Source organism: Apis dorsata, unplaced genomic scaffold (assembly GCF_000469605.1).
Source record: "Apis dorsata unplaced genomic scaffold, Apis dorsata 1.3 scaffold_787, whole genome shotgun sequence".
Lineage (NCBI taxonomy): Eukaryota > Metazoa > Arthropoda > Insecta > Hymenoptera > Apidae > Apis > Apis dorsata.
In genome coordinates, this window is record NW_006263931.1 from 102,601 (window position 1) to 109,798 (window position 7,198).

General features: G+C 20.9%; 1 long non-coding RNA gene across 1 annotated transcript in view; it reads right to left on the reverse strand.

Moving 5' to 3' along the window:
• The window catches only part of LOC116186501, a 10,061-nt gene extending 8,058 nt beyond the window's left edge, over positions 1 to 2,003 (reverse strand). The window contains exon 1 of the long non-coding RNA XR_004151500.1: positions 1,993 to 2,003. This is a non-coding gene — a long non-coding RNA (uncharacterized LOC116186501). The remainder of the gene's footprint in view (positions 1 to 1,992) is intronic.
• Between the last annotated feature and the right edge of the window lie 5,195 nt (positions 2,004 to 7,198).

The following is a 7,198-nucleotide window of genomic DNA, read 5'->3' on the forward strand; positions in this document are numbered from 1 at the left end:
AGTAGCGTAGAAAACAAGCATTACATCGATCGATTATCGATTGACATTCATTTTTAATCGGACTGGCGAAAACCGGATAATGTGAGAAGGCCCTTAAAATTCAAACACATAATAGGTTGCGGTCGTGATGCAGACTAGTCGAGTGATTAAGAAAACAAACCATTTAAAATAAATAAATGCGGTAGCGCAATTTGTACGGCAACTGAGAAGGTTGATTAGGTTAATTAATCAGCTACAATGCGATCGTGACTTGTTGGTTATATTTTTATCCTTACTCTCGAATCTAGTATCGATTTGTGTAAAATATTCAGAGAACAATTCGTAATTCGCGTATTTTCAAAAAATGCTTATGATAAGTTGAAAAAAAAAAAATCTATAAAGAATCCCTTCGTTTTAGCAAATATTGACATATGTATACATTTACATTAAACTCGCGAGATTTCCATGATATGTTACAGAATTGGTCGACTGTGACTACTTTCGAGATTCGAGCGCCTTGCGCCAAGGATCGAAACATGGAATGGATCCAAACTTCTGCTGTTTTATTTTTTTCTTTTCTATATTCAATATTCAGGTAGATTCTTTTGTATTTTCCAGATGAACGAGAAACTTTGCAAAAAAAAAAAAAACTTCCTTTATTTCACGTATAAAATTGAAATTTCTTATTTTTCAATATATTTCTTTGGTTTCTCTTCTCTCTTCTTTGGTAAAAAGAATATTCTCTTGTAAATTCCTAATGTGTAACGTAGATGGAATTTCGCATGAACTTTGTCATATATGTGCATGTGAATATATATTCATATTAACAGGCGATTATTTATTTATTAGATACGTTGTTGTAAAAAGAAACAGAAATGTAATAAAGTATATCTATATTTACTAGCAAAAGTTAAGAAATAAATTAATCGTTTGTGAATTTATTTATATTTCATGCTATGAAATGAAAATGATTGGAATTAAAACAACATAATGATTCAAACATCAATAAGTAATACATTTTTTTTCAATATACTTATATTCATTATATTTCAATATACTATACACAAAGATTAGGTAAAAATAGAAAATATAAAGAAATTTGCGAATGATTAGATTTTTAATTTTTATTGATAAATATACGAAGGAAAATTGATATTTTAAATTGTTGCAATTTTGTAAAAAAAAAAATCATATAACAATCTGATTTAACTTTTAAAGTGTAAATCTTTATTTTCACAGTTTTATGTTTTCATTATATAAAATATAAGAAATAAACAAATAGAAAAGTAAAGATATTCAAAAATTTGAAAAATTCAATTAGCTATAAAAAAATTTTTGTCACTAAATTTACAATAGATTTGAACATTAAAGTCTTTTCTTTACAATAATCTTTTGAAATTTGTTGTACAATTTTTTTTCACCAATTTATTTTCACCATTTTATTGAATTTTAAATATAATCGAAAATGACGAAAATTTAATTTAGATTTTTGAATTTTTGTCATTTAATTCAAATATTAAAAATTTTATAATTAGCAGAAAAAATTGTACAGCAATTTTTAAGAAATATTATAAAGAATTCAATCTTCAAATCTATTCTAGATTCAATAACGAAAAAATATTTTCCATATTTTCATTGATTAAATTTTTCAAATTTTTTGAAAAGAAAAATAAATGCAAAATAAAAATACTTCAATATGAAAATTACTAAATAATGATAGTATGTTTTGAATTAATTATGGAAATAAGTATAATTTACGCTTTTGTATAAATCCTTTTCTCTAATTGATGAATAATAACATTTTTATATAATAGGTTAATGAAATATTCATATTCATAACTTTTTTTAATATAATTATTATTAATAATATATACTAAATATAATTTTTGTAGACACTTAAATTGCTTCGACAATAATAGGAACGCGATGTACAGAAAAGGTTGTAAATTTAGAAATGCTCATATAGCATATACTACAATACTGTACTTAGACATAAATGTACTTGGCCGGAACGAAGTGAAGTTATGCTCATAAAGCTAGGTGTCCACTTGAGAAAAAAATCATTGGCTTCGAGAGTATTTCTCACAAATAGACATTGAATTGTTTGAGAATATTGTTCAGTATACGATTTCATTGCGCCCTTAATGATAAAATAATAAAAAGTAGGCATTTTTAATTTAGAGTTGAAGACATATTAAAAAAGGGTAAAAATATATTTTTAAGATAAGCATAAATGAATCATTCTAGAAAATTTTGCCAGATATTATTAATATAAATAAATTTATATTCCACATCAGTCATAGAAAATAATATTTCCTTATATTCTATTATAGTATTATATTATAGTTTCCTATAATTGTAAGAATAGATTATTTTATATTACAATATGTTTTTATGTCATTCAAATGAATGAAAAAAATTCTAAACAAAAGTGGATTAAATGGTACGCAAATTTATTGGTCATCTCAACTAAATAATTTTTTTTTAATAAATAAAGATATTATTCTTTAATATTTTAATATCGGCTATGTTCTTTAAATTGTTATCAATTGATATTATGTAAATAATTTAGATCTGAAATTTAATGTCGATTTTTTTTAATTGAATTTTATCTTTTACAAAAATAAATTCATTAAAAGTAAAAGTTCCTATTCTTAGTGTAATATTCTTAATGTAATAACCAACTAAATGAATAATTAAAGGAAAGATTACAGCTAAAAAATTCCAATTTTAAGAAAACATAAAAAATGACTGAAAAATGCAATTGTTCTTTTCACTATTGAATAATTTAATGTTAAATTTATTATATTTAAGATTTTATGCTTTATATTTAATATACTGCAATAAATTTTTTATATCAAATCAACTTTATAGATTAATTTGTTATCAGATTATATGATAAGTTATTACTGAGAAATAAAAATAATCTTTTAATATTTAATAATAAAATATTTTATTTTTTAATGAAATAAAACACAATTTTATTAATAATATTCATTTAAGTTTTAGATCATCAAAAACGTATTATTTTTAAAAGATCAAGTATAATAATCATGAATATTATCTTTAATATAAAAATAACAATCTATCGATTAACTTTATATTTATTATATAATAATAAAATAATAATTCAATAATTTCTTAATAATCTACTAAAAATCTAATAATAATAACTTAATAATAATTTAATAATTACGTAAATCATTAATAAAATAAAATAAAAGATATAAAGTGTAAAAAAATAAAGCGAAAAAGCAAAGTTTAGAATTTCTAATTATTAAAACGACAGAAAGAATTTATATATTTGCAATGGAGGCAAATTGTTGTGGTAACATTATACATCGAGTCACGGTAACAATTAGTTGTAGGCATATATAATTTGAATATTTTTCTTATTATATTAACTTATTGTAATATATATATTTTTTACAATATATTTTTAAATATCATCTGATTCATAAATATAAAAAAAAAATCAACATTATCAGCATTGTCAAATAATCAAAATAATAATCGAAAAATATTTAGTTATTTAATTAAGTAGAAAAAAAATAATTGTTCAAAAAGTTCATAGAGTTACATCAGCAAAATTCAATGTTTGAATTTTCTTTCAAATGGTATCCTTTTCAAAGTAGTCCTTTTTCAAATGAAATATACTTGCATCAGTGGCATTTTCATTGTTCAAAGCAGTGAAAATCTTTTTGTAAAATTTTATTTAAGAGTTTTCATTTTGTGTCTTATGATTTTAATGTTGTATGATTTAAATGTTTCTTTCACTTATGTAAAAAATAATAATCGTTGATTACTAATATAATAATTAATAATAACATTTTATTTCAAATTTTTTTATACTTATGAATAAGAATATATTCATATAAAAAATTTTTTTTACTTCATATATCGAATTATTTCAGTTGAAAATTAAAAAAATTTTTTCAATATAATATTATAACTTTTAAATTAGGGATGACCAACTATCTAAATATTCAAATAAATTATTAATTTTTTCAAATTGATAATTATGTTTAAATATAAATTATCTACATGAAAACATTATTTTTTAAAACGAAAATTAGAAAAACAATACATCAATCAACAAAACAAAACGAAGACATGAATATTTACGAATAAAATTATACAGCAGCGTTGAAACAATTCGACAAAGAATTTGATGAATATGAAAAATTTGAATAATAGCATTGGAATTAAAATTATTAAAATTAGATTTTAACAAAGCAAAAAGTGAAATAAGGAAAATAATTATCCCTATTGTGAAGAATGTACAATAATTTTTCAATCCATATCATCTTTTAACGTCAATCAACTTCACTTTCTATTATTGGTTAAATTAATCTGTTTAAAGTTTGTAATGTTCAAGGATGATTTTGAATATTTGAAGTTGTAATCGGTATGAATCGAATTCCGGAAATATAATTTTCGAATATCCGAAACTAAAATTGGATCTAGATTTCAAAAGTTTATAATTACATATATATGATTATTTTTTATAATTTTTTAATTAAATTTTGTATCTTATCTTAACTTTTAAATTTGATTTGCACATTTTTTAAAATAATAAGAAATAAAAATTCATAAGGAAAGAAAATATTTTATAATATTATTTATGAAATAATATTATTTTACTTTAAATTTGAATAAAGGAAATACAATTGTTCTATTTTTATTTGATATTAATTTCGTGAATGTAATTATATTATCAGCAAACAATTATTCGTAGAATAGTAAAGTATTGTTTATACAATAGTTAAGCATTATTAAAAATGTGAGAAATTGTTTACAATTTGCATCTATTATGTTTTTCAAAAAAAAAAATGTCTTTTAAAAGGAAATCTATTTAAATTTATTTATACAAAAATGAAAGATTTTTTATTTTTTCCCCAACTTTTGAAAAGAATGGTATGTATATGTTGGTATGTTTTGGTTCGTAGATAATGGTTTATTTACTATTCAATATATATTATTTTATTATACTTATTATATTTATTAAATATTTATTATTTATTCAAAAATTCTCTAAAAATTCTCTGAAAAATGCATATAAATAATGCATATAAATATTGTTTATATTTATAATATATATTCCAATAATCTTAAATATATTGTATATGTATAAATACATATAGTATAAATTATTCAAATCAAAATGTTATGTCGCATGTTAGTGTAGATGATATTGCAGGTAGTGAGATTATAGTACAAGAATAATCTACATAATGTAATAATTTAATTCATATAGAGAGTTCATACAGAGAATTTTAAATACAGACGAGTCAAATTTCTTAGTCAATTTATTATAGTATATATATTTATATATACTATAGTATATATATAATATATATTTATAAATTTAAAAAATGGAAAAGTAAAAAAAATAGAGAAATTAATTATAATATAAAAGAAAAGAAATGTTTGTGGAATATTATAAAACATGAAAATTATAGAAAATGATAAAAAATGCAGAAAAATTTTCTGCATTGAATCATTTTTTTTCTGTATATAAATTGAAAATAATAAAAATCTTAGCAATTATTATTAATAACATATATAATATAAACATGATTTAATGAATTTTAAAATACTCTATAATAGTATCGAAAACAATGTAAATATGAAATTATAAATGTGAAGGAACAAGAATTGAAAGAATGATATATGTATAATCAATTTAGAAAATAATATTATTATTAATGAAATTAAAAAAATTCAATGAAGAAATAAAACAAAAGAGAGATTATTGACAATAATAAGATTTTAAATATTGCAATAAAAGTTATGAATCAAATCAAAAGACGAATAGTCAATAACAATTTCAATGAATACATTGTATCGCTTTAAAGCTAAGTTTAAAATTTAAAAATAATAAAAGAAGATTCAAAAATAAAATCAGAAAAACAATTGCTTGCAGATGATAAATGATTATATAATTAATGTATGTATACAATATATATATACATATTACAATAATTGCTAAAATTTTTATTATTTTCAATTTACAGAAATTACAGAAAAAAAATGATAATATTTCATTAAATAGAAATATCTCATGAGTATCATTATGAATATCTTTTATGAAATGCCTCTTATATTCTTCTTGATAAATTTTACAGCACATTCTACTACTACTTCTACTTGTAATTATTTATAATTTTAATTAATAATTGTTTTATCATAAATTTTGTTTTTTTTTCAAATTTTATTATTTACATATAAATGATTTCATTTTTAATGCTATATTTAGGATGCATACTTTCATCCGTAAATATTTATTCTAGAAATTTTCATAAATAGCGAGAGCTACTTCTGATATAATTCCATCTGTTATACATATTGGTATATGAAACAAATATTATTAGAGTATACTACTATATGAATTATTATTATTATATTAATAATACTAATATTAATATATATATTATATATTAATAAATAATAATTTCAGACATAATTTAGATGTATTATACTATCATAAGCGGATGATAAACATTTGTTAATAAATATTTAAATATAAAATATTAATGCCAAAAGATAATGATGCTACAAAATCATAATATTATCATTATTCGCTTATTATTATTGCTTCTCAAAATTTCGTATTTTGTTTTGCAATTTGTAGTTCAAAACTCATTAAATGTTCAACTTATATCATATGATTTTTTTTTAAATTATTATGAAACTTCTGTACTTAATTCTGTATTTAATTCGTATAAATATATAAAATAGATCCATCTTGTTACATTTTATCCATCGTTTAATTTAACATTTTTTTTTATTTAAACGTTTCTTTTTCCTTATTAAATACATTACAACGATACGAACAAACTTCTGCTCGACTCATTCTGTTTACAAGCATTCTTACAACTAATCAAATCGAATAAAATTTGTCAGAGAGTTGAATAGATACATGAAAGTCAAATGGATACATTCCTGAGTATGCTTTCTCATAGTTGACTCTCACATCGTTCGAGAGCAGAAAATTTTCGAAGTACCCTCAAGTGGACACACAACTTGAAAATACTCTCGGGAGCAACTATCAAAAGAAACTCTCAGATGGACATGTAAGTACCTTAAGTTACATTCGTAACAAACTCGAGAGTCTATCGAGAAGATTAGAAGAAAGATTATCTCGCGATTTTTTCTCACAAGATTTATTCTGATCTCTCTCTTTTTCACACTATCCCCATAGATAGAAGAAGTGTAA